This window comes from Terrapene carolina, unplaced genomic scaffold (genome assembly GCF_002925995.2).
Source record: "Terrapene carolina triunguis isolate 2854851 unplaced genomic scaffold, T_m_triunguis-2.0 Scaffold38, whole genome shotgun sequence".
Taxonomy (NCBI): domain Eukaryota; kingdom Metazoa; phylum Chordata; order Testudines; family Emydidae; genus Terrapene; species Terrapene triunguis.
Window position 1 is genome coordinate 12,608,928 of NW_020664389.1, and position 27,420 is coordinate 12,636,347.

Here is a 27,420-nt window from a genome sequence, read left to right on the forward strand (position 1 = left end):
GGGGGAGGGGGGAAGCTTGGCTGCTGCAGGACCAAGCTTCTGCCTCCTGTCCCTGCAGGGGAGAGCGGTGGGCAGGGGGGCTGAGTGGGGCTGGGGGCCGGAACCGCGGCAGGCAGCAACGTGCCACTCAAAATCGGCTTGCGTGCCGTGTTTGGCATGCGTGCCGTAGGTTGCTGACCCCTGTATTAGAGGATAGTTTAATGTAATGCCAATTTTTAAAAAAGCTCCAGAGGCAATACTGGCCAGTAAATCTAACTTCAGTAACTGGTAAATTTGTTGAAACTATTGTAAAGAACAGAAATGTCAGACACATAGATGTACATGATTTGTTGGGGAAGAGTCAACACAGCTTTTGTAAAGGGAAATCATGCCTCAGCAATCTATTAGAATTTTTGAGGAGGTTAACAAATATATGGACAAGGATGATCAAGTAGACAGAGTGTACTTGGACCTTCAGAAAGGCTTTCACAAATTGCCCTCACCTAGGGCACTTACGCAAAGTAAACAGTCATGGGATAAGAGGGAACTAACTGGTTAAAAGACAGGAAACAATGAGTAGGAATAAATGGTCAGTCTTCACTGTGGGAAAAGGTAAATAGCAGGTTTTCCCAGGGATCTGTACTAGGATCAGTGCCATTCAACATAGTAATAAATGATCTGGAAATGAGGGTGAAGAGTGAGGTGGCAAAGTTAGCAGATGATACAAATTTCTCAAGATAATTCCAAAGCAGACTGTGAAGAGTTACAAAGGGATATCACAAAACTCGGTGACAGGTGAAATTTAATGTAGACAAGTGCAATGTACTGCACATTGGAATACAGAATTCCACCTATACATACAAAATGATGGGGTCTAAATTAGCTGTTACCACTCAAGAAAGAGATCTTAGAGTCATTGTGGATAGTTCCCTGAACACATTTGCTCAATTTGCAGTGTCCATCAAAAAAGCTAACAAAATATTAGGAACCATTAAAAAAGGAATAGATAATAAGACAGAAAATATCATAAGGTCACTATATACTGAATATTGCATGCAGTTCTGGTGGCCCCATCTCAAAAAAAGATATTAGAATTGGAAAAAGTACAGAGGAGGGCTACAAGAATGACCAGGGGTATGGAACAGCTTCCATTTGAGGAGAAATTAAAAAGACTGAGATTTTTCAGCATGGAAAAGAGATGACTGAGGGAGATATGATAGAGCTGTATAACTCTTGACTGGTGTGGAGAAAATAAATAAGGAAATGTTATTTCCCCCTTCACATAACACAAGAATGAGGAGTCACCCTATGAAATTAATAGGCAGCAGGTTTGAAACTCTTTTTATTTTTTTTATTTAAAAAATACAAAATGAAGTGCTTCCTCACATAGTGCACAGTCAGCCTGTGGAATTCATTGCTAGGGTATGTAGTGTAGGCCAAAAGTATAACGAGGTTCATTAAAGAATTAGATAAATTCATGGAGAATAGGTCCATCAATGGCTTTTAGCCAAGATGATCAGGGATGCAAACGTATGCTCTTGGATGTTCCTTTTCCTCTGATTGGCAGAAGCTGGGATTAGCTGACGGGCTGTATCACTCGATAATTGCCCTGTTCTTTTCATTCCCTCTGAAGCATCTGGCAGTGTCCACTGTCAGAAGACAGGATAATGGGCTAGATGGACCATTGGTCTGACCTAGTATGGCTGTTCTTATGTTATGTTCATACCAGTTTCAGTAGAGTACAAGGGGCATCAGCCAGTTTGGGGAGAGTTTAGGATGGAATTGGAGAAGAGAAACGACAGACAGCTATTTTCATCAGCATATTGAGTGAGCTTAGAGGTGAAAGGAGATGAAGTGATAGTTGGATAGACAAGTGGAATCAAAGATTTGGTTTTTTTTCTTTGAGATGGGAGAAACTAAAGCATGTTTGTATTGTGAGGGAGGGGGAAAAAACAGGGAGAAAAGGAAGGGTGGGAGCCAGCTGCAGCAGAGCTGTCTGGATGGAGGCAGATGACGCAAGACAAGCTGCTCAGAGTCTAGGTTCATTCAGAAGATAAAGCTTTTTGCAGACCTAATCCCACTTTACAGAAAGAAGCAGTAATATTTTTGGGAGAAAGAACTAGGGCTCTGTGAAATAAATGGTTCAATGCTTTGCTGAATGATAGATTAGTCACCTGCACATGCTTAAGTACCTTGCTGAATTGGGGGTCTAATAGCCCACTTCTTCCTTCAAGAGTCAACAGGATTATGCAAGAGAAGATGTCCATATTCCTCCAAGAGACGTTCCCATTCCTCCTTATTAGTTTTATATCTGTATAATGCAAAAACTGATTTCAAGACCTTGCCCTTTTTAAAGATAATTAATAGCCTTGCATCTTCTTATAGTTTGTTTTATCCTATCTAGTCTGTCTCAGTGCTTACATAGTCACCACTGCCAGAGTATCTGGGCACCTAAATTTCAGCCTTTCAGTCTTCTTCATTAGTATGTTCCTTGCTTTCCATTGCCTCAGCGTGGTTTGTATACTGAGGGACAAGAGATATTATATAGGCTTAAAGTGACTATACATCATGGCTTTAACTTGGAAATCTACATTTTTTCATATGATGTCCTGTGTCTCAACAATTTCTTCTTGATGCCTGAAATGTCAGTTTTTCATTTAATCCATTTAAAAATTGTTTCTTGTAATTAACTACAAAGTGTTTGTAAACTACAAAACAGCCTGCTGTGCCAGGGGTTGTAGGAGAAGGGCTTGATACCTGGTGGGTCCTTCTGTCCATTGCTTCCTTCCTCTCTGTGGGAGGAGGGAATCTAGGGGAAAAGGCAGAGCTCAGACTTTCTTTGATCTGTTCTGCTGCTTCAGGCAGAGCTTCTCTAATTCAGGAAGTGAAGAGCAAAGAAAGGAACCAGAATGAACAGATTTTGAATATTTTGTGACTGTAAAAATATTGCCACAAATGTTTTTTTTTTATTTTTGAAAATATCTTAAGTTGACTGTGGAGCTTTCATGTGCTACAAACATTGACTCTGAAAACCTTTTGCCACAGTCTATTTCAAAAACTGACAATTTTAAAAATTCATCTTAAAGAATGTTGGTTTATTTTGACTTCAGTGGGAATACTCACATGTATAAAGGTAGTCATGTGCTGAAGTGCTTTACTTCATGTGGCCAAACAGCATGTGGTGACAGTGCTGCCCGTAGGCCCTGTCCTGGACAAAACAGTTATAGTATGGACTGCTGACTGCACTACAGAAAGCAGAGAATAAAAAAAATCAATTACAGTTTTTGTATACACAATGAGGGAATCAATTTTCAGATGCCAATAGCAGATTTAGCCCCTAATGAGATTTAAGAACCCTTTGCTCCCTGTTTAGTATTTCTCAGGCTGGCATACCTGTTAAAAGAAAGTGTGTCTGTCTGTCTATCTGTCTGTTCGTTCGTTCGTTTGTTCGTTCCATACTTGGCTTCCTGCCATGGGGCATCCTTCTGCTCTTCAGTTTGACTGTAGGCAGGATGCCCTTGATCAACATTTTTTTAATACTAAAAAGTGTTTTTTGTTTGTTTTGTTTTTTACAAAGGGAGCAGTTGACAGAGATCTTCTGCCTATTGAGCCTTATGATGTGGACAACAGTGAGCTTTCTGTGTACACTCTAACGAGTCCACTTCGTACCATCCAAGCTAGCCATCTTATAGTTATTAGAGGATGGTAGATAGAACATTAATAGATGCTAGTGTGAGGAGCAGGAGCCCTTAAAACAACATTCATCTTCTGTTTAGTAGAGACATTTCTGTCTCTTGCAATATGATTGGGCTCAAGATTCTGAACTAATGTAGGCATCATTGGTAGCCCAGGCTTCCCCCCGCCCCTTCATCTATTTTCACTTTCGCTGTAGAAATATTTCAAAATTGTTCATTATCTACTGACTTACTGAGATCCTAATCATAGTATTATCCTCAGGAATGCCTTCTAAATAATTTTATAGTTGGGATTGTCAAGTAATTTAAATAGTAAAATAACTAGTCAGTTTACTGATGAGAAAAAATCAGACAAAGCATAGGATTCCATAATATTACAATCCTTTTTAAATCCTGTTGTAATCCTGTGCAAATACTTGTGAAATACTTTAGCATACAATTAAAATCCCTTTGGAATCGGAGGTTTTCTTCAGAAAAAAACATTCAATTACCTACAGGATCTTTGGGAGTCCCTCTCATACATGGTATCAGAAGCAATTTAAAATACTTTAAAAATGCCTCTTGAGTGATTGTAAACATATGCCAACATTATTATGGCTGACTGCAACAACGCTTCCTTAGCTCTTGTCCCCTAATGCCCCTACTCTACTTGCGCTACATTGATGACATCTTCATCATCTGGACTCATGGAAATGAAGCCCTTGAGGAATTCCACCATGATTTCAACAATTTCCATCCCACCATCAACCTCAGCCTAGACCAATCCACACAAGCGATCCATTTCCTGGACACTACTGTGCTAATAAGCAATGGTCACATAAATACCACCCTATACCAGAAACCTGCTGACCGCTATACTTACCTACATGCCTCTAGCTTCCATCCAGGACAAATCACATGATCCATTGTCTATAGCGAAGCCCTAAGATACAACTGCATTTGCTCCAATCCCTCAGACAGAGACAAGCACCTACAAGATCTCTTTCAAGCATTCTTAAAACTACAATACCCACCTGCTGAAGTGAAAAAACAGATTGACAGAGCCAGAAGAGTACCCAGAAGTCACCTACTATAAGACAGGCCCAACAAAGAAAATAACAGAACGCCACTAGCCGTCACCTTCAGCCCCCAACTAAAACTTCTCCAGCGCATCATCAAAGATCTACAACCTATCCTGAAAGATGATCCCTCACTCTCACAGATCTTGGGAGACAGACCTGTCCTTGCTTACAGACAGCCCCACAACCTGAAGCAGATACTCACCAGCAACCACACACCACTGAACAAAAACACTAACCCAGGAACCTATCCTTGCAACAAAGCCCGATGGCAACTCTGTCCACATATCTATTCAAGTGACATCATCATAGGACCTAATCACATCAGCCATGCCATCAGGGGCTCATTCACCTGCACATCTACCAATGTGATATATGCCGTCATGTGCCAGCAATACCCCTCTGCCATGTACATTGGCCAAACCGGACAGTCTCTACGCAAAAAAAAAATGGACACAAATCTGACATCAGGAATCATAACATTCAAAAACCAGTAGGAGAACACTTCAGCCTCTCTGGCCACTCAGTAACAGACCTAAAGGTGGCAATTTTGCAACAGAAAAGCTTCAAAAACAGACTCCAACGAGAAACTGCTGAACTTGAATTAATATGCAAATTAGACACTATCAATTTAGGCTTGAATACAGATTGGGAATGGCTGAGCCATTACACACATTGAATCTATTTCCCCATGTTAAGTATTCTCACGCCTCCTGTCAAACTGTCTGTAATGGGCTATCTTGATTATCACTACAAAAGTTTTTTCTCTTAATTAATTAGCCTCTTAGAGTTGGTAGGACAACTCCCACCCTTTCATGTTCTCTGTATATATATATATATCCTCACTATATGTTCCATTCTATGCATCCAATGAAGTGGGCTGCAGCCCACGAAAGCTTATGCTCAAATAAATTTGTTAGTCTCTAAGGTGCCACAAGTACTCCTGTTCTTTTTGCGGATACAGACTAACACGGCTGCTACTCTGAAACCTGTAAAATGATAGTGTGTTTTATAGATGATCAAATCTTTATGCAAAATGCTTCAATTACTGTTTTGGTGGTGTTGTACCATAGTTGTGCATACCACTTTACAAGCAGGAAAAAAGATAGCCATTTGCTGTTTGACTTGGGAATTAGACTGGAAAAAACAACTAAAAAATGACAGGCCCCGGTGAGCAGGGGGATAGAAAGTCATCAGTGAAAAAGAAGATAAGAACTGATTTTTGGGTAGAGAACAATTATTCCCGGAGAGAATAATTTAAATGATGGTTGGAAGTTCTCACAGAAATATATTTTAATGAGGGATTTGAAAGAAGAGGTGCTTGACTGGTGCCCAAGATCAGGGAGACTGTTCCAAACACATGGGGGTAACATGGAATAAGATATAAAGAGGAGAATGGAAAATAACTAGACTGGAGCTAGTGGGGATGTATGAAGAGATGAATGCAGAGCTGCAAACAAGAGTAGAGTTATGCAGGGCCTTGAATATGGCAGCAAGTAGTTTGGACTTGATACTGAAGACTAGTAGAAATCAGAGAAAATATTCAAATACACAGTAACTAGTAGACATAAATATTAAAAATAAATAAATAAATAACCACACTAGTGAAGGAACGTTAATGAGCTAAGGAACTCACCTACTAGAGTTAAGGACTATTCATGTTTACACCTAGTTTTGGCACTGCCAAATACAATACAGATACTGCCATTGAAGTTCATGCATTCCGTTTTGCTTTTTCCATTGATTGGCGAGAAGGACAGCAGGGATATTATTTCTGTGTCAGAAAATCTTTGAAGTACAAGCTGGATCATATCTCTTTCCATTGATCAGATGGCTCTTTGCTTGGCACATTGTGCCACTGTTAAAATACAAGGTTACCTTAGTCTATTATCCCTTTTAAAAATTGGGTTATATGAGATCTACGTCTTCATGCAGATCATGTTATGCCATCATAATTAGGAAAAAAAATAAATTCAATTAGCTGTTCATTTACTTGTTGCTCTTTATTTCTGTTTGATTATTTTTCCCAACAATTTCAGTATGGGTTAAAGTTTGCTTTTCTTGTTTTTATTTTTTCAAACTTTTCAGTAAACATCTTGTGCAGTTTACCTTCCAGAACTGGTGGTTCAGAATCACAAAGGATTTACTGATTTCTAGCCTGCATTAGATACATCATGAGAGAGGCTGCTTCTTGGACAATTTGTCACCCATTGAAACCTCTTTTCAAGCCAATAGTTTATTTGGTCTTATTTTATTACTAGACTAGTTTCACCTTTGTGACATTAAATTCAACTGTTCAGGCTACACTGTCTGTTCCATTGTATAAAATTGTAGGTCATCTCACATTTCTTCCTGAGAAGATGATGCAATTTCATCATACTCAATCTGTGACTACACATTCCTGTTAAAACCATTTTTCATGTAGAGAAAAAGGAGTTTTTGGCATCTAATTTTTGTATAGCTAACTGTTTTGGAGATTTCATGCACCTGCTTGTTTCATTGACACCAGTTGCTACTTAAGGTCACGTCATGAGGGCTTACCTAACCATGTGTCTCAATCCTATTTATTAGCATAATTGATACATGATTTTGGCCTATATTAAGGTCATTTTTTTTCAGAGAATGTCATCTTGTCACCCTCAAAAAACCCACATACTCTCCTCTATAAATTCTTAAAGCCTTTTTTTCAGAGGTACTGAGCTCTCACAACTCACATTGCGTTGACTGCAACTGTGAATGCTGAGCACTTCTGAAAATCAGGGAGACTAAGGTGGTAGAATCACCTGTTTTTGTTTTTGGAAATATTTGATTCTGGCCCACATTCGTACCCCTTTTGCATTACTCTGGTGGTTCAAAGGGCCATAAAGCTGCTATAGCTGGGCAGAAAAGGATTCCCCCGTATTGAGAGAATCCGCTGCTTTATGCCACCTGCTTTTCCTACTTCCCAGTATAAGAGACATGTTGAGGTGATGTGAGGCTGGAGCATTTCTGGATTCTACCAATCCCCAGCTAGTGGAACAGCTCCCTGCATCTGGACGCAGATAAGAGCAGCCCTAAAAGGATGAACTGGTATAAGGTATTGGGCTGTCAGGGGACTGTACACCAAACTTCATGCTTCACTCACACTTGTCCCACTTCACCCCCTGAGATCTTTTGCTGAGCACGTTTCTGCCAGACCCTGAGTATCAGGGCCAAAATGTATTATCTAACTTGTCAATCAGAATCCCAGGCCATTCTGCAGAACAGAATTCTCTGCAGTTTAGTGCTTCCATGGCTTATAACTGTCACTCATTCTCTTAGGTGTGGGCTGATATTATCATTATACAGTATGTGAGGAAAAGTATCTTTCCTTTGAAATGCTGATATCAAAGCTGTCAATCTGTTTATATCTCTTATGCATACCAATTGTCAGATTGTCTATGTACTGTATAATATGACTCTTGGTTTTGTTTATTATTTTCTCTGAGGAAACAAGTTCTTAGCATTTAGTGTCATTAGGTGATTAAACATGTCTTTTCCCATGCAAAGAACTTGCAGCCCCATCCTGGGGCACCCCTAGCATCCAAGGGTGGTAGAGTCCTTCCCTCTACTCCCAACCCATTATTGCTCCTTGCTCAGGGGTTTGGTGATCCCCCTTTGGTGACCAAAGGGTCATGGGTTCTCTGTGGTCCGTGTCACCACCTACTGCCCAGATGCATAAACTAAAAGTTTCTGTGACCTCTAGGACAGGGGTTCTCAGACTTTTGTACTGGTGACCCCTTTCACATAGCAAGCCTCTGAATGCGACCCCCCCTTATTCACTAAAACCACTTTTTAATACATTTAACACCATTATAAATGCGGGGTTTGGAGTGGAGGGTGATAGCCCGCGACCCCTCATGTACTAACCTTGCAACCCCCTGAGGGGTCCTGACCCCCAGTTTGAGAATTCCTGCTCTAGGATATTAGAGCTGGAGCAGGTCCCTGGTGGCCTTAGTCTCTGGCCTTCCCCTAGCTCCTAGTGCAGGGAAGGCCTACCAGGAACAGCTGATAATCAGTCCACACAGAGCAGCAGAATCTTGGAGGTGTCTGTCCCCTTTGTGGAGCTGAGGGCTCCTGGTCAGTGTCAAGCCCTCTGGATGAGACGGACAAAATGGTGTTCCCCTTGTGTTGCAGGGAGTAGCTCTGAGGCAGCTTCTCTTCTGTCTGCTATAACCTGACTCCTTACAGTCAGCTTTCTCGTGAAGACCTCTCCCTATATTGGATCCTCCCACATGTTGGGCAGTCTCGCCATGTTCAGGCTTTCCACGGCCTAAAGCTGGTTGTCTGGGTGTGTGGCTCTGCCCTGTAACTCCTCCAAAATGTATCTGTCTGGGCTCATCTCACATGTCGGGGCAGTCCAAACCATGTCCAGGCTACTGTTCATTAGGCTCCTGGTCCAGCTTCCAAAGGCTGATAGTGTCTCTCAGGCTGAGGGGAGGCAGTCAGTTTTGGTTACAGTTCCAATATGTCTGTCTGTTGCTATCTTTGGGAGCTGCTTTTCTCAAGTCTCTGTCTGGCAAGCCTCTACAAATTCTTAGACTGAGGTCTCATGTTGTTTACAATTGATGTTCTTTTGTAACAAAGTGGCACCTGCATCCTGCAAATAAATAAGATATATAGATGATTTTATACAATTATTTTTATTATATGTTTTCTACATTTTTTTCTCTTGAAACTGGAATTGTGACTCTTTCACAAAGGGAAATATAATGAAATGATGCAGGTCGCTGCTTGTTGATGCCAAATACCAAATTAACTCTCTGTTTTATTATATACATGGTTTTTTCTTTCATGTGAAGATTTCAGTCCTCTCCTTATCCCAACAACTGGATTAATAAAAATTGTTGATTTCTATTACTCTGTTATAAGTATTGTAAATTTTCCCATATTTGCACAGAGGGAAGCATCCCTTTAACCTTTTTGGCTTCAGGTGGTGGTCTGATATACTCATACCTTTTTAGAGAAATGGGAATTACTTGTAATTCTCATTCTCAGAAGATCTGGAATTGCTAGGCTCCACACTCACTTAACCTCTTTCCCCTGATATATAAGCAAATTTGTTAGAACCTTTTTTAGCAAGGAGAAATAACTGTTGGAGCTTTTATTTGCACCACTCAGTCACATTATCATAACTTTACCCCCAAGTCCTAATTTGTTAGATTTACTCATCTGCTTTCAGATATCTCTGTGCCTAGAGCTATAATCCAGAAGTATGTCTCTATTCAACTGGTTTTTTTTAATGCATACATACATGTGGATTGAGCTCTGTGGCTATTTGTAGATTTATGTACACATGGACATATACTATGTGTATTAGCTTTCTGACAGCAAGAATTAAAAATATTTCCCTTTGTCTGACTGTCTTGTTATATACATTGATCATTAATCCATAGAATATGGTTTCTTTTACAGTTTGCATTAACTGATCCCTCTAAGATAGTGAACAGCTAACTGCAGAAAACTAAATAACTGCTCATTATGCCATTTTTTTTACAAAGTTATATGAGAATAATTTCATGATATGCATATTTGAAATGGTGTTTTTTCTAAAAGGATGCTATTGATAATTTTGCATTAATAGTAAACGACAGGTGAGGAAAGATTAACCAATGTGCACTAACACTACACTATATAGTGTTCATGCAGGTGTCAGAATCTGTGCATTATGCATGCTAATTAAACTGGGAAATAAGCTAATGGAGGAACACAAAGTGGAATGTCACTTACTGCAAGCATATTAAGGTAGCTTGCAAGATGAAATGGAAAAAGCTTAAGTGCTGCAGGTGAGGATGGAGAAGCTTCCATCTCTAAAGCTGTAGTGAAATTTAATGAATACATTGGAGATTTAGTGGATTGCACTAAATATGCAATCTTCTCTGGATCGTATTCTGCTTTTAAAAAAAATGATGTTTTGGAAATTTCCATGTATGTATTACAGTGTACTTACCAAAGATGTTTTTTAATCAAATGCAAAATATTCGTGCTGATTTCCCTTTTATTTTTCCAGGCATTTTTTTAGAGGTCACATTTGTAGTCTTTTTTCTTTTTTTTTTCTTTTTCCAGTCTGAAGAATAAAACATCACTATTTGCATCCTACTTATTTCAGAACATGGCAGCTCACTGTAGAGGCAGTTCAGCTGATTTGTGGGGATAGAGATCTATCACAAAATGTTTGTGTCATGTGTGCTGCATACAATATTTATAAATAGGAAACTTGTGCAAAATACAGAGCATGCAATCTGTGCACTTTCTTCTGAAAGAGGCACGGCTGGCTTAAAGTACCTGTGAATCTTTTTGCAAACATGACTAAAGGAATAGCCTATGGTCTTCTGTCTTAATTGCTTCATTCCCCATGCATATCAGATGGACACATATAGACAAGCTGACAAGAGATTTGTTATCTACAGCCTGGCAGAAAAATTAAATGATACAGTTAGAATTCAGAGTAAGCTTAGCCCATTTCTCCATAACCGAAATGAACACTAACAAACTGTAAGTGACAAATTGGTGAAGCAGATGACAGAAGGGGAGTGTTGTTTGATAAAGCCCGGGCATTGCTGACTGGTTGACTCTGCTTGGGCTGATCTAAATAAAATCTAAGAAAAGGTCCTCTACAATGCTGTATATTTTGCATAACAGTATTCATTTCTTGCATTTAACACAGTGTGAGAGAACCTTTGTGTGCACTGTAATACTTTTTTTAACCTTTCAACCTGCTGTGTCAGTTCTGGAGGAAAGTAGGGTCAACAGAGTAGCATGTGATTGGATTCAGCAACCTTTACACTGGAGCCTAAAGGCTTGTAAGTAGACTTGAGGCTTATAAGTTATTTAAGCATTTTTAGACATATACCTAGTCCAAATCCTGAGTCTTTTGATCTGAATTTCATTGGATTTATGTGAGGTTGGGCAATATGATCATTTTCAGGTAAATTACAATTAGGACTGGTTGAAAAATTAAATTTACATTTCATAGGTAATTCCAACATTTTGAAATTTTGTTATTGATCCGATTCAGAACAAAAAGCTGGAACTTTTAAATTTCCCCTACAACAAAAACTCCAAAAAAACTATTCAGAACCATCAACATGATTCATTTTGATGGCATGCTGTGGATTAATTAGGAAAAAATGCATGAAGAATCATTAAAGGCAGTTTAATGAGATGATAAATTTATGTCAGAACTTAAGAAATGTCTGTTATTCCTAAGAAGGTCACATAGCAGTAACGGTCTGACTTATCAAATGCATGTGTTTGTTATGTTCATCCATTAGGATACACTGCATTGGCCCAATGAAGACTGGTTTTCTGATGTTGCCCGAACTGACTTAGAAAAACTGAGCACACCCATCTTTTGTAGTAGGTGCCAGTATTTTTACAATATTCTCAGAAATTTCAAGAATATCATAACACTTACTCCAATGGTGAGTTAACTGAGGTCCATGTCCCAAAATCACCACCATAACACTCTTGTCAGTCTAAGCAGAAAGGCCAAGTATGAATGTAGGGTGGGTGAGCTATCCTTCCACCTCTTGAGGTTGTCCCACCAAGTTGTGGTAAATGGGCAGGAAGCATAGTGAAAGTTATTTCTTCTGCTGTACCTGTTCTGTGAGAAAGGAGAAGACTTCAGTCCCCACTGATGTCAGTCTGGCATTTTTTTGCAAACATCACACAAGGAGAGTAACTACAGCAGCCTAGAGGCACTCAATTTGGAAAGCTGAATTTTGCATTTTATTCCCTCACATGTTGAATGTCATTGATTATTGTTCCCCTTTCATCACAATCCTGTCCTACCACTGAAGCCCTAACCTAATTCATACTGCCCATTATGTTTCTCATCCTTATTCTCCACGTGACCTGTTCCCATTTCTACCTCCTTACCATTCAGAGAGAGACTCCACCCCAGAATAGTGATTAGGGCCTGGTGGTTAGTGCACTCACCTGGAATGTGGGAGACCTGGGTTTAAGTCCCTGCTCTGCCTGATTTGTAGCAGGGATTTGAACTCTCATTTCCTGTATCATAGGTGAATGTCCTAACCACCAGATGATTTGCTGTTCTGGGGCTTGGGCCAGTGGGAGGCAGGCGGGGTGTGAGATCTCTCTCAGTCCTTCTTGTTGGAGTTGTTCCACTTTATATAAATATTAATTGGAACAAAGACTTGACCCTCACTCCCCCACATTCGGGTAAGTGTCCTAATCACTGGGTTATTGAGTCAGTCTCTGTTGCTCTCCCTGGTCCAGTGAATATTTATTTATACAAAGTGGAACAACTCTAACAGACAGGGCCAGCTCCAGGCACCAGCGAAGGAAGCAGGTGCCTGGGGCAGCCAATAGAAAGGGGCGGCACTCCGTCCGTGATTGGGGCGGCACGTCCGGGTCTTCGGTGGCAATTTGCCGGCGGGTCCTTCACTCCCTCTCCTCCTCTTCAGTGGCACTTTGGCGGCAGCTCAAATGGGTTTTTCTTTTTCTTTTTCTTCGCCACTTGGGGCGGCAAAAAAGCTGGAGCCGGCCCTGCTAACAGAAGAGACAACACTCACTTGGTGGGAGACCCTCTGAATCAAGAATATCAGGGATTTGGACTCAGGTCTCCAACATCCCTGGTGAGTTCCCCGATCACCACACTCTTGTGGGAGCATTTCTCTAGTTTTTTATTTGAAAGAGTTCCAAATATCTCAGTTTTGTCCTGATATGGAACAGAAACTCTGTTCCAAACCCTAAAATATTCACTAGCTAGGAAAACTGTTTCCTATCCATCTCTAATTAGTATGTTTCTATAGTTCTTGGGCAAGATCCTCAGCTGGAATTGTCATAGCTCCATTAACCAGCATAGAGCTATGCTAACGCTACGCCATCTGAGAGTCTGGTGAATTGTCTTCAACAGAATCAGTTTGCAGTGGGGAGGAGATGAGGGAGAAGCAACAATATGATGTTTACTAGGTATGCATTTGAAGAAGGTTCTTTATAAATTCATCTCATGTTCATTCTTTTGGTCAGTGGACTTGTGTGTAGAGTTCAATATATTAGAGGTGTCTAATCCATATAAATGTTGAACTCCCTCCAGGGCCATTCTGTCAATAGTGATATTTTTTTCTTTGATTTTTTCTGACTTATTCATATAATACACTCCCTGTCTTAACAGGTTAAAAATGGAATGAATAGCTGTGTAAGTCTTTTTTGATGAATTGGACCCTTAGTGGAAATTTAATAACCTCAAACATAAAAAATTGATCCTGTTGTACTTTCTCTCATAAATTCCTTTAAAATTGTAACATATTATTTTTTGTTGCAATTACATGGAAAGAAAAACACAAGCTCAGAATCTGTAACCTAAGGTGTGACATGAAGAGCAATATACAGTTTTGAACCCTGGAGGTCAGCAGCTTGGATGCTATTTATTAGAGAAATAGAACATGAATGAACAGAATGGTAAAAGAGTATAATCCTAGCCAGGAGGGGGCTGGGGGGGAGGGGGAAGGAACTCATGAAACGTTAGATACTCTACACCTTGGTAAGTGACAGTTTGCCATAAGAAATAAAGTAGGTTGCCTACTTACAGCAAATGTACTGACACCAAAACCATAAAATAATAATATAAAAACCTTGAACAGTCTGTATTGCATATAATATAGATGCATCCCACTGTATGCATACTAAACAGACTTCTATTAAAGTGTAGACCAAAAAGGGGCCTGATTTGCCACTATATTGTTCCAGATTTTTGCTGCTATTTCACTGACATCAATGGTGTAAGACTGAAGTAACACAGGAGTGAATCAAGCCCACTGAGATTGTGAGTCAGTAAACAGTGCTTTGCTTTCCTGGTACAGATGCACTTATTTCCCTTTAGCATTGCCTGAAGGAATATTTCCAGATTCCTCAGGAAAATCAAGTTATCATCATTACAGTGTTTTCGTTCAGCACAAAGCAAATTATGATCCTGACCATGCTCTGTTGGGGCAGGATTTCAACCTATTTTGCATGGATTGGAACTGTCCTTAAGATGGGCCCCCAAAAACAGCAGGTTTGGAAATACTATTTTGAATTGGCCCCCACAATGCAGTTTAGTAATCTCATTCTATTTGCTAGCCTTTATTTTACAAGACATGCCTGCATTGTATTGGAGCTTAATATTCATTTACCTGGGTTTTTCCCCAAGTCCTTCTATTTGCACCACTATAGTTAAGAGAGTATGTACATTTCTGTTGCACTTTCCAGTTTTCACAGGGAAATTTTGTATAGACTGTACATTTAAAAAAAAGCATTTTGAATTTCAAAAGAATAAAATGAAGAAGAATCAAGATTAAGGTGCATAAGATGCTTTACTGTGCTCCTACAGTACCGACCTCTGAAAAGTGGGATGGAGGGTCTCTGGGTGCATTGGCATTAATTAATACATTTGCCTCATATTCCACATCACTATTAATAATTCTAAAGATCTGTCACACAACCAGAAAAATTCTTACAAGAGGAAGATCTGTTTTAACCAAATTCCTCAGTAAGAAAATCATTAAGAAATTACATATAGATATTGAGCCAGTGATCTTAATAGTTCCAGCAATACCTGAATTAGAGCAACAAGACAATGTTCTTTCCAGATTGCGAATGACCACATCCAAGCCAAGACTGTGGAGCCATGATCTTTAATAGCTCCATGTGAGGAAATCCTTTCAGAAAAATTCCTTGGTTAATTGTTTTGTTTTCCTCATGTCTGGTTTGGGTGGATAAGGCCATCATATTGGCATATTGATGCTTCATGGAATTGTTTCCTAAATATGTAAAATCTGAATATTGAGATCACTCCTGTTTATCAAACTTGAAAAAGTAGAATAATGGTTCAGAGCATGGATATGGTAACTTTCAGGCATATCACCTAAGTATGGATGGGCATCATCCCTAGCTGCTTTGTGGCCAAGGAAAAAAAAACCTGAATCTAACTTGATTTGCCTATTCTTCATGAAACTGTTTATACAGACCCACATGGTAGGAATCATCCATCATGCTGAGCCTCACAGTATGGAACCATTCTAAAGTAAATTTACTGTGAAAGGGGGTGGTTGTATGGATTCACAGAACATGAGGATCCAGATCCTCAGTTCTTTAAACATTATTTCTATGAATTTTCACTTTAGGTAAATTGCACACCTTCTGTCATAAGACTCATAAGGGGCTTTGCTCACACCCTGTTTTTCTCTTTGGGCTGGTCTACACCCAGCCGCTAGTTCGGCGGCTGGGGATCGAAGTTCTGGGTTTGACTTATCGCGTCTTGTCTGGACGCGATAAGTCGAACCAGGAAGTGCTCGCCGTCGACTGCGGTACTCCAGCTCAGCGAGAGGAGTACCGTGGAGTCGACGGGGAGCCTGCCTGCCACGTGTGGACCGCGTCTGAACCGCGGTAAGTTCGAACTAAGGTATGTCGAATTGAGCTACGTTATTAACGTAGCTGAATTTGCGTACCTTAGTTCGAATTGGGGGGTTAGTGTGGACCAGGCCTTTGTTTGCTCTATTTGAGAATATATAAGGAGGAAACTGTCATCTCTCAATTCCTTGTGACCACCATTAGCAGCAAATAGGAACACTCAGAGTGAATTACTACCCATGTCAGGCCTTTTTTTAGGGAAAACTTTCCCCTCTTTTGTTTTCACATAGTTAATCAAGATACTTTATACAGCTTTTGGCAGTTTTGCCATGTCTGCTATGTTTTCACACCATTGGGTCCATAGTTCTAAGGCTCCATTGTTTGGAATAGCCAAGGCTAAATTCACCAGATTCAAGCCATATTCCTCCTGCGATGGCACAATATCTGTGACAGACAAACTTAATCAGTGCCTCTTGTGTCTCTGAATCAGTCACAAACTAAACAGTGCTCCATATACTGGACCTCGCCAACAGTGCATGTTGCTTGAGAGAACGTCTCCTGTGGTAGGTGGCAACACAGTTATTATCCTTGGTTATAGAACATCTAGAAGACTTGGTATAAAGATCTTAATCCACTGTTAGGCAAGAGTGTTCAATATCCAAAGAAGGCTCAGTACCTAGGATCTCTATATTGCCATCCCAAAAGGCAAACTCAAGCTATCTCCAAGGAGCTCTTCAACCTCTTGATCCCACTTCCTTAAATCCAGCACTGAAGGCTGGAAGAGATTAGTCCTGCCATATAACATTGCATTGATCTTGGTGTCAAATCCATGGGGAAGGCCTTTTGTCTCCAGAGGCCCTAATCAAATCACCAATCTAATGTGCTAGAAATTGTACAGATGCCTAAGGAAGAAAAAGGCAGCCCTTGCCTTGAAGAGATTTGGGAATCCCCAATCAAAAAGAATCTTGAGGGATTCTGTTTCTTAGGACCATGATCTGGGGAGAAGCAGCAGAACCATGAATCCCATGCCTCTGCCTCACACTGTCAATGACAGATTTCTAGGACAGCTTCTGCATTGGAGGGCCCACCCCCAGTGCTGGGTACATCTGATGTCTCAGCTTTGGCTCCCTGGTTCTGAATACCTTGCTGTTGTATGCTGGGAGGACCGTCCATGGTGCAAGATGCTTCAGGAATCCATACATATCTAAGTAGTCTTAGTCCAGGCAAGGGGCAAGTACCCTTGGTTCCAGCTGTTTCCACACCTCCTGTTCAGCTGCAACATTATATCAGTAAATGTTACCATAACAGAGCTCTATGCTATGTGTAAAGTCATGGGTATTTTATTAGCCAAACACTATCTTACTTATTTTTTTTCCATTAGTAACAACACTTGAAATGTAGCAGGTAATTTTACAAAGTATAATTTTGAGCCTTAGTAATTTCAAGCAATAATGTAAAACTATTTATTTCATCCCATGAATTGTTACTTATGTATGTAAAAATGCCAGAATGTTATTTGTTATTTTAGGCCAGGATTTTCAAAGGAACCTAGGGAGTTAAGAGCCCAAATCCTATTCCTTTGGAAAATTCCAGTAGGTGTCCTTGAACAATTGCATACTATTACCTCATCGCATATAATGAGACTACTATATAAAGTATAGTAAACAATTGTAATTTCCCTTTTGGTGGCTTTCCTCTTACCAAAGATGACCTTGATGTCCTTACTATACAGGATTTTGAAATTTACCACTTGCATCCATGTGCTGCTACAAAGTTTGGGACAGTAGATTGAGGGATCAAACCTTAGTATAAGGTTTTCTTTAATCACTTCCCACTGATTTATGTGTGGTTTATTCTCTCCTGAATGCCACTGCTGTTCTTGACAGCATTCCGTGACTTACATTTTAATGTTTTCTAGTTATTTAGAGTATTGATTTGAAACTCTCGATGAGACTGAGAAAGTATACAATAGAAAGAAAGAGACCCTGTATGTATATATATTTCCTATGCTGAATTATAGTAATATGAGTTTTTAATATATACCTTTAAGAATTCAACATAAAGATAAGACGGTCTGTTAGGCATACATTGCTAAGTTTACAAATGCTTCTTACTGCATACCTCTCTCTGCCTCCTCCTCGATTCCCTTCTCAAACTGTAATGAATAGTCCTATCTGCAGTGTAGTGTTGAGTTAATTTCACAAAGATGGTGGGGTTATGTAAAAATCATTTACTCTGCCTCCTCTGGTATTAAACAATTTATCATCCCAGTTCTTATTTACAGCAAATGACCTATCATTACTATGCTGCTAACATTGATGATTGTATGGTCTCCTGGAGTTAACCTAAACAAAGGAAAGTATGCCATTATGTAATTCAAAAGAGAGATACAGTTCCATATTTATTTTTCTGATTGTATTGTAGCACCATGGATGGAAACACAGGTGCTGCCATGCCAGGTCAAACTCTGGGTCCCTTTAGCCTAGAATTCTGCCTCTGGCTGTTGCAAATAGCTTTAGAAAAGATCAGAAATCATAATTCACCTAGGAATGTACAATTATGGCACTATATAAATGTTTATTAATAACCACTGATGCTGTACATGGGGAGGAGAGATTCTGCTTACACCCTAGAGCATAAGATTTAATTACCCTTACATCATTGTCTTAGCTTACAAATTTGCCAGTGTTATTTATCATCAGGAAATTATCCAACCTTTTTGTAAATGCAGCCTGAATATTTGTCTCAATGAACTTTTGCAGCAGTGACTCCAGTCAATCGATTAGACCCTATCTAAAAATGTAGATTCCTTTCTTTTCACAATGTACCATCCTTTAATGGAACAAGTTCTCCTTTTATGGAGAAAGTTTATAAAATAAAAAATATTCAGAATAATTTTCACTGTGCTCTTCATTATTTTACTAACCGTAAATCAAATTCCATTTCATATTTCACTATTCCAGATTTATTAATCTCACTCTGACTTTCATATCTCATGTAAATTTCTCTGTACCATATATGTAAACATTTCTTTCACTGTTCCCTGGTCTATTTCAATCTTGGCAAAATCAGTCCAGGTGAGGGTATGTTGATTATTGCATCTAATGCAATTTGTGCATTATTTCCACTTTTTTAATGCAGTTGGTTTACCTTTCTTCTTTCTTTCTCTTTTTTAAATTGCTGCTGTCTGTTGGTAAGCAATTTCATTTAGTTAATGACCCCTCTGAGGCCTTTTTCATTTGAGAATCCTGAAAGTTAAGGTATTCTATTTGTTTTTGTTTGTTATATGCTAATACTATAGCACTATAAAGGTACGTGACACTTTGACCACCAGCAAAGGAAACGCTTGAGGTATTCTGTTCCATTGGACCATGCATTTTCCTCTAGGGAGAAGCAGCAGAGCCACAAGTTCCATGCCTCTGCTTGACACTGTCAATGACAGATTTCCAGGACAGCTTCTTCATTGGAGGCCCCTCCAGTGATGGGTACATCTGGTTGTCTCAGCTTTGGCCCTTGTGTTCTGAGTACCTTGCTGTTGCATACTGGGAGAACTGTCCATGGTGCAAGATGCTTCAGGAATCCATACATACCTTAGTGATCTTGGTCCCAGGCATAGGTCAGTATGCCTGACAACAAACATAATCCATGCCCTGCAGCATTTACAGACCATAGGCATGAGGAGAATAATGTATTGTACTAAACAAGATATTAAAATACAAACTAGTAATACATAAGTAGTTGTGGGGCTGAGCCAGGGTCAAGTTTTCAGGGGTTTCTGGAATGAACAAAGAGAAGGGAGGGGTCTTGTGACATTTTAGTTGCAGAAAGTTCCAGAGACCAGCGACAGTTTGAAAAAAGATGTGAAGTCATGAATGGGTGCAGGAGAGCGAGGGAGTTGTAGGTGAAGTTCTGATGTTTAGGTTCTTTTTCTGACTATTAAAATCCTTACAGTTATGCAATTAAAAATGTATCTGCTATTGGGATTAATAATCCACTTTTCGTTAGCGTGTCAGGTTTTAGAGGTATTAGTACTTCCCTCTCCTCTGTTTTATGTCATGCACAAACTTTAGCAACTTTCTCTGTCCACTTCCTTATCCATTCGTTAAGGCTCTTTGTTTCCTATCAGTTAGCCACTTAATGCCTAACAGGACTTTCCCCTTGCTCCCTAGTTATTTATTTTCTTGTTGATAATGATTTCTTAAGAGGGAATTTGTCAAAAAGATGAAAAATATGTTCAGCAACTCCAGTATATCCACTTTTTGAACAACACTTTAAAAATGATAATGGATTAGAGAGATATGATTTACTTTTTCAGGAGTTGTTGGTTTGGACCCACTCAATCTATAGTTATGCAAGTGTCCATAGATTTTAAGACCAGAAGGGGCCATTATGATCATCTATATGAACATAAGTCATAGATTTCACTCAGTGATTTTCATATAAACCAGCAATTTGTGGTTGAACTTCACCATATATTTTAGAATGACACCTAGTCTTGATTTGAAGTCTTCAAGTAATGGAAAATTTACCATGTCTTAAAGTTACAGTGTTGGATTCTCCTCATTACTGTTGTACTACTCTGTCCTTAATTATCCCCTCAATTGCCCTGGCCCTTAGTTGAGGATGATAATCTTTCAGTACCTGGGATTATCAGGAATACCTTTTTCCTCTCTCTCTTCCATCTGAGATAGGGATTACATTAATGTTTCCAGCTTCCATAACAGGTAACATCTTTTAGGACTATATTACAAATCCTCTTCAGTATCTGATGATTTATACCTTTTAAAAATATGGGATGACTAACAACCTGTTCTATTACACTTGAGTTTACCATGTAGCTTTTTAAAACATCAATCGCCAATAAGGCCACATATTGTAACTGATCCCAATCCAGGATTGGGTTGTAGGGTGAAGGCAGGGCCGGCTCCAGGCACCAGCTGAGCAAGCTGGTGCTTGGGGCGGCAGATTGTTGGAGGTGGCATTCCGCCCAATCCTAGGGCGGCACGGCCGCTTTTTTTGTTGTTGTTTGTTGTTGTTGTTGTTTTTGTTCCGCTCCGGCTGCCCTGTAGGGGGCGGCGGCGCGGAGAACCAGAGCGCCCTGCAGGGCAGTTCTCTTCCTTCCCTCCCCGCCGACCGGAGCGGAGCCCTCGCGGCAGGCGCCAGGAGGCGGCGCAGTGGGAGGGGCCGTGTGGCAGCGCCCCTGCTGTAGCCCTGGCTGCCCCCTTCTCTCTCTCTCCCGCCTGCTCCCTCCCCCTTTCCCCCCCCCAGCCGGTCCCCCTGCCCCCGCGCCCCCGCCCCGCCCCGGGTTTTTTTTTTTTCTTTGCTTGGGGCGGCTAAAAAGCCAGAGCCGGCCCTGGGTGAAGGCATGAAAGGTTGGGTGATATTCCTTGAGACAATGGCAACCCTCTCTTGTTGGGGGAGGATGGTTGCAATTGGATAACCCCGGTGCTTCTATCATTGCTGTGGCATTGCTGAGGACACCTGGCAGAAGCAGGCATTTTCTTCCTATCCCTTCCATGTCACTCACATTCTCTAACATATTTTCCTTATGGTTGTTAGTAGCATGGGGTGTCTGCTTGCTCTGTAAGAATGGGTTGTATGTTGAGCAGTGGGTGTTGCTATTGCAGTTATCTGTTTGTCCGCTTAGATCAGGTCTTTGAAGCAATTGCTTAAGTTTACGTTGTGTGGGTGCATCTCAGTACTGAATAGGCATGGGTTTTCATGGCTCACTTATAATATATACAGACTATATGTCATACTGTAGCCAAAATTCATCTCAATGTGGTACCATCCTATCTTGGATAAGAAAATTCAAGTCTGTTTTGTTCAATTACACATACTGTAAAAAAAAAAAAAGTACAGTGAAAAATAAATTATTAAATAAAAGGATTAATTTTTCAATGAAGTTTGTGATTATGGTTACAAAGTAATTTTCCTTTATAATTATTAGTTTGTTTTTAGAAATGATTCTTTTGAAAAACCGTGAGAGAAATGTGTTTCTGAGAAAGGCCAGTTCAACTTGCGCTTCAAAATAGCGCAAGCAGTTATGCAGCAGTTCTATGCATCACAGATAAAAATAATGTATTTATTTCTCTTTGTAATTCATTCATTTGTGCAATACGTGTTCCAGGGAGTGTCTTAAATTTATACAGTATTACTGATGGCTAGATTTTGCTTTTGTATCTCTTAGGCCTGGTCTACACTAGGCTTTTATGTCGAATTTAGCGCCGTTATATCGAATTAACCCTGCACCCGTCCACACCAGGAAGCCATTTAGTTCGACATAGAGCTCTCTTTAAATCGATTTCTGTAATCCTCCCCAACGAGAGGAGTAGCGCTAAATTCGAAATGGCCATATCGAATTAGGCTAGGTGTGGATGGAAATCGACGCTAATAGCTCCGGGAGCTATCCCACAGTGCACCACTCTGTTGACGCTCTGGACAGCAGTCCGAGCTCGGATGCTCTGACCAGCCACACCCCGGGAAAATTTGAATTCCTTTTCCTGTCTGGGCAGTTTGAAGCGCAGTTTCTGTTTGGACACCGTGGCGAGCTCAGCAGCAGTGGCAGCAGTGGCAACGATGCAGAGCTCTCCAGCAGAGATGGCCGTGCAATCCAATAGAAAGAGGGCCCCAGCATGGACTGATCGGGAAGTCTTGGATCTCATCGCTGTGTGGGGAGATGAGTCCGTGCTTTCCGAGCTGCGCTCCAAAAGACGGAATGCAAAGACCTATGAGAAGATCTCTAAAGCCATGGCAGAGAGAGGCTACAGCCGGGATGCAACGCAGTGCCGCGTGAAAATCAAGGAGCTGAGACAAGGCTACCAGAAGACCAAAGAGGCAAACGGACGCTCTGGATCCCAGCCCCACACATCCCGTTTCTACGAGGCACTGCATTCCATCCTAGGTGCGGCCGCCACCACTACCCCACCCCTGACCGTGGACTCTGAGGATGGGATATTGTCCGCGGCCGGTTCCTCCGACATGTTAGCGGACGGGGAAGATGAAGAAGGAGATGAGGAGGACGAGGCAGTCGACAGCGCTGGCACCGCTGATTTCCCCGACAGCCAGGAGCTCTTCATCACCCTGACCGAGATCCCCTACCAACCGTCCCCCGCCGTTACCCCAGACACAGATTCAGGGGAAGGATCAAGCAGTAAGTGTTTTAAATATCTAAACATTTATTTACAACATAACTGGCATATTTAAAATATTAACAGTAGCTAAAGTGCTTTAAAACATGTAAACATTTATTTGCAACAAAACAGGAAGATTGAAAATATTAACAGTGGGTAAAGTGCTTCAAAACATGTAAACAGGAAAGTCAAACAAAAGGGGAATCAGTGCAAAGTGTATCATGATTAGTCTGTCTTTGGGCGCCTCAATACATAGTCCGAACCATTTTCAAAAAATTGCACAATGTCCGCTTCATGATTATAGTGCCCAAAACCCTGCAGTCATTTGTCCCTCCAAGGGCACCTAAGCCAAGAACTGGTCAATGTAACCGGGGATAGAGGCGACATCCTCCGGGGAGAACTCCTCATACACCTCCTGCAGGTGTTTTTCCAGCCTCATCAGCAGGTTCCTGGGCAGAGAGAGCTTATTAGGCCCCCCGTGGTAGGACACGTTTCCCTGCCACAACGCCAGCAGGTACTCCGGGATCATGGCCTTGCAGAGCAGTGCAGCAAATGGCCCCGGTTTCTGCAGGCTGTCACGAAGCATCCGCTCCTTCTGGCTCGCAGAGACCTTCAGGAGGGTATGTCTGCCATGACTCCCTGCTGTGAATTAGGTAGGGGAAAGTTAGTATTGGGACTGCTTGCCCGTCCCTTTACAGAACTGCAACCGCCGGTTTACAGCCACGCGGTTTACAGCCGCGAGGGGGTGGGACAGGGCCAGAGTTCATGCTTGCAGGATTGCTGCCAGCAGAGACTCGCATTGCTTTCTATGTGAAAGGAGGCCAGTGCCACTCTTAAAGTTTTAAGCGGCCACAAGTCTACGGCTTACCATGTTTGCCAGCTAGACAAAGTCCGGTGTCCAGCCCTGCTCCTCAGCTCGCCACAGCAAGACCGCAGGCACGGTAAGCGAGGGCCGAAAATTCGACCTTGTCCTCAGTGCGCGTGTGATAGGTGCTCTGCATGGTCTTGTTCACAGAGAAAGACTATGTTCTCTGTTCACAGATACATTGCTCTGTCTCAGGAATTCACTCCCTTTTTCCAATTCCCACAGCCACATCTGCCCAGAGGCTAGCGCACATTAGGAGGAGGAAGAAGAGGACACGGGAAGACATGTTTGCTGAACTAATGGGATGCTTCCGAGCACAGGCAGCCCAGCAGACACAGTGGAGGGAGAACTTGTCCCAAATGCACCGGGCAAACATTGAACGGGAGGAGAGGTGGCGACAGGAGGACAGGCAGGCTACTCAAACGCTGCTTGGACTAATGAGGGAGCAAACGGACACGCTCCGCCGCCTTGTGGATGTTCTGCAGGACCGGAGGCAGGAGGAGAGAGCCCCGCTGCAGTCTCTCTGTAACTGCCCTGCCCCGCCACCAAGTCCCATACCCCCCTCACCCAAAGTCCAAACACGGAGGGGTGGAAGGGGCCGTGAAAAATTTCACTCCACCCCTGCGGACTGCTCTACCACTAGAAGGCTCTCATTCCCCAAAATTTGAAAAGTCCTTTCCTACCCGCCTCACACAAGACCCCGTCCAAGTTTCACCCCCCCGTTCCATGTGCGGTTGTTAATAAAGAATACGTTTCTGTTCATTTCTGTTTCCATCCTCTTCTTTTGGAGGGGAGTCTGTCTGAAGGGGGGGGAAGAGGCTTGGTCATTGGACAGGACAGTCACCTTTAGCAGGGGGCAGGTGCAGCAGCAGGGCACATATACAGTGCAGTGACTAGTTATCCTGGTCAGTCTGGGAGGTGGTTTTCATGTTCTGTGTGGTGGGGGGGGTGGTGTTGCTCTGTGACTTGGTGGCGGGGGAGGGCAGTTACAGATCTTATGCAGCGGTCCTTACCCTGGATCACAGAGCCGCGCAGCAGGGGATCTGTAACCCTCCTCCCCCTGCAAGACAGTCACATAGCCGACACATATACGCAGTCCCGGCCAGGAGGGCTGGCAGGCTCCGTTGAAACAACCAGTCCACCACCGCGGAGCCTGTCATTCCTGGAGTTTAGAAGCATCATTTGCATCACAACACTAAACCCGCCCCCCGCCACAGTCTGCGTCCCAGGTTTAAAACATTCCCGCGAAAACAGTAATAAAGACAATGGTGTCCATTAACAAAACAGAACAGATTTTATTTTTTGGGAAGAGGGTGAAGGGGGTATGTGATTGGAAAGGATAGTCGACGGCAACTGGGTAAAGAAACGGGGGCAAGTTCTGCTTCTGTGTCCACAAACTTAAAAGTCACTGGGTACCCTGCTCAGCCTTGAAACTGGCTTTCAAAGCCTCCCGGATGCACAGCGCGTCCCGCTGGGCTCTTCTAATCGCCCGGCTGTCTGGCTGGGCGTAATCAGCAGCCAGGCTATTTGCCTCAACCTCCCACCCCGCCATAAAGGTCTCCCCCTTGCTCTCACACAGATTGTGGAGCACACAGCAAGCTGCAATAACGATGGGGATATTGGTTTCGCTGAGATCACAGCGAGTGAGTAAGCTTCTCCATCTCTCCTTGAGACGGCCAAAAGCACACTCCACCACCATTCTGCACTTGCTCAGCCGGTAGTTGAAGAGTTCTTTTTCAGTGTCCAGGGCGCCAGTATAGGGCTTCATGAGCCAGGGCATTAGCGGGTAGGCTGGGTCCCCGAGGATCACTGTAGGCATCTCCACATCCCCAACAGTTATCTTGTGGTCCGGGAAGTAAATACCTTCCTGCAGCCGTCTAAACAGACCAGAGTTCCTGAATACGCGAGCGTCATGAACCTTGCCCGGCCATCCGACGTAGATGTTTGTAAACCGTCCCCGATGGTCCACCAGTGCTTGCAGCACCATTGAAAAGTAGCCCTTTCTATTGATGTACTGGCTGGCCTGGTGGCCCGGTCCCAGGATAGGGATGTGAGTCCCATCTATAGCCCCACCGCAGTTTGGGAATCCCATCGCGGCGAAGCCATCTATGATGGCCTGCGCGTTTCCCAGGGTCACTACCTTTGACAGCAGTACCTTGACGATTGCCTTGGCTACTTGCAGGACAACAACCCCCACGGTAGATTTGCCCATGCCAAAGTGGTTTGCGACTGACCGGTAGCTGTCTGGCGTTGCAAGCTTCCAGAGTGCTATGGCCACTCGCTTCTGGACAGTCAGGGCTGCTCGCATGCGGGTGTCCTTGCGCTTCAGGGCAGGGGACAGCAAGTCACAAAGTTCCAGGAAAGTCCCCTTCTGCATGCGAAAGTTTCGCAGCCACTGGGATTCATCCCAGACCTGAAGCACTATGCGGTCCCACCAGTCCGTGCTTGTTTCCCGGGCCCAGAATCGCCGTTCAACAAAATCCACATGCCCCATTGCCACCGTGATGTCCTGGGCGCTGGGGCTCGTGGTTTCTGACAGCTCTGTGCTACTCTCCGACTTCAGGCCCTCACGGCGGTGCCGTAGCCTCCTCGCCTGATTTCTCTGCATCTGCCTCAGGGAAAGGTGTATGATAAGCTGCGAGGCGTTGAGAACGGCCACAACTGCAGCGATGGTCGCAGCGGGATCCATGATCGCAGTGCTGTGGCGTCCGCGCTGTCACTGATCTAAAAGTGCGCGAACTGATTTCCCGCCGGCGCTTTCAGGGAGGGAGGGAGGGCGGTAGTGACTGACGGATGACGACAGTTACCCAAAAGCACCCTCGCCACATTTTTTTACCCAGAAGGCATTGGGGGCTCGACCCAGAATTCCAATGGGCAGCGGGGACTGCGGGAACAGTGGGATAGCTGCCCACAGTGCACTGCTTCCAATGTCGACGCTTTCCCTGGTAGTGTGGACTGACAAAGTCGAATTACTGTCCTTAGTGTGGACACACACGTTCGACTTTCTAATATCGATTGCACATATTCGATTTAACTAAAATCGAACTACTCTCGTAGTGTAGACATACCCTTAGTTAGCTAATGTGTATGATAAAATACATATGTAACCAAAGTGATGGTGTCTACACAGCTGACAATATTGAAGAATGCAAGTTATTTCCAGTTACAGTCAACATTAATTTATAGTCATAATTATCATCCCAGTTTTGCCTTTTTTTCTTTCCTTTTATTAAATTGTTATTGATGTCTTTAACAAGTGACATAATATTATATAGTTAAGGTCTGATCCACAGCCCATTAAAGTCAATGGAAATCTT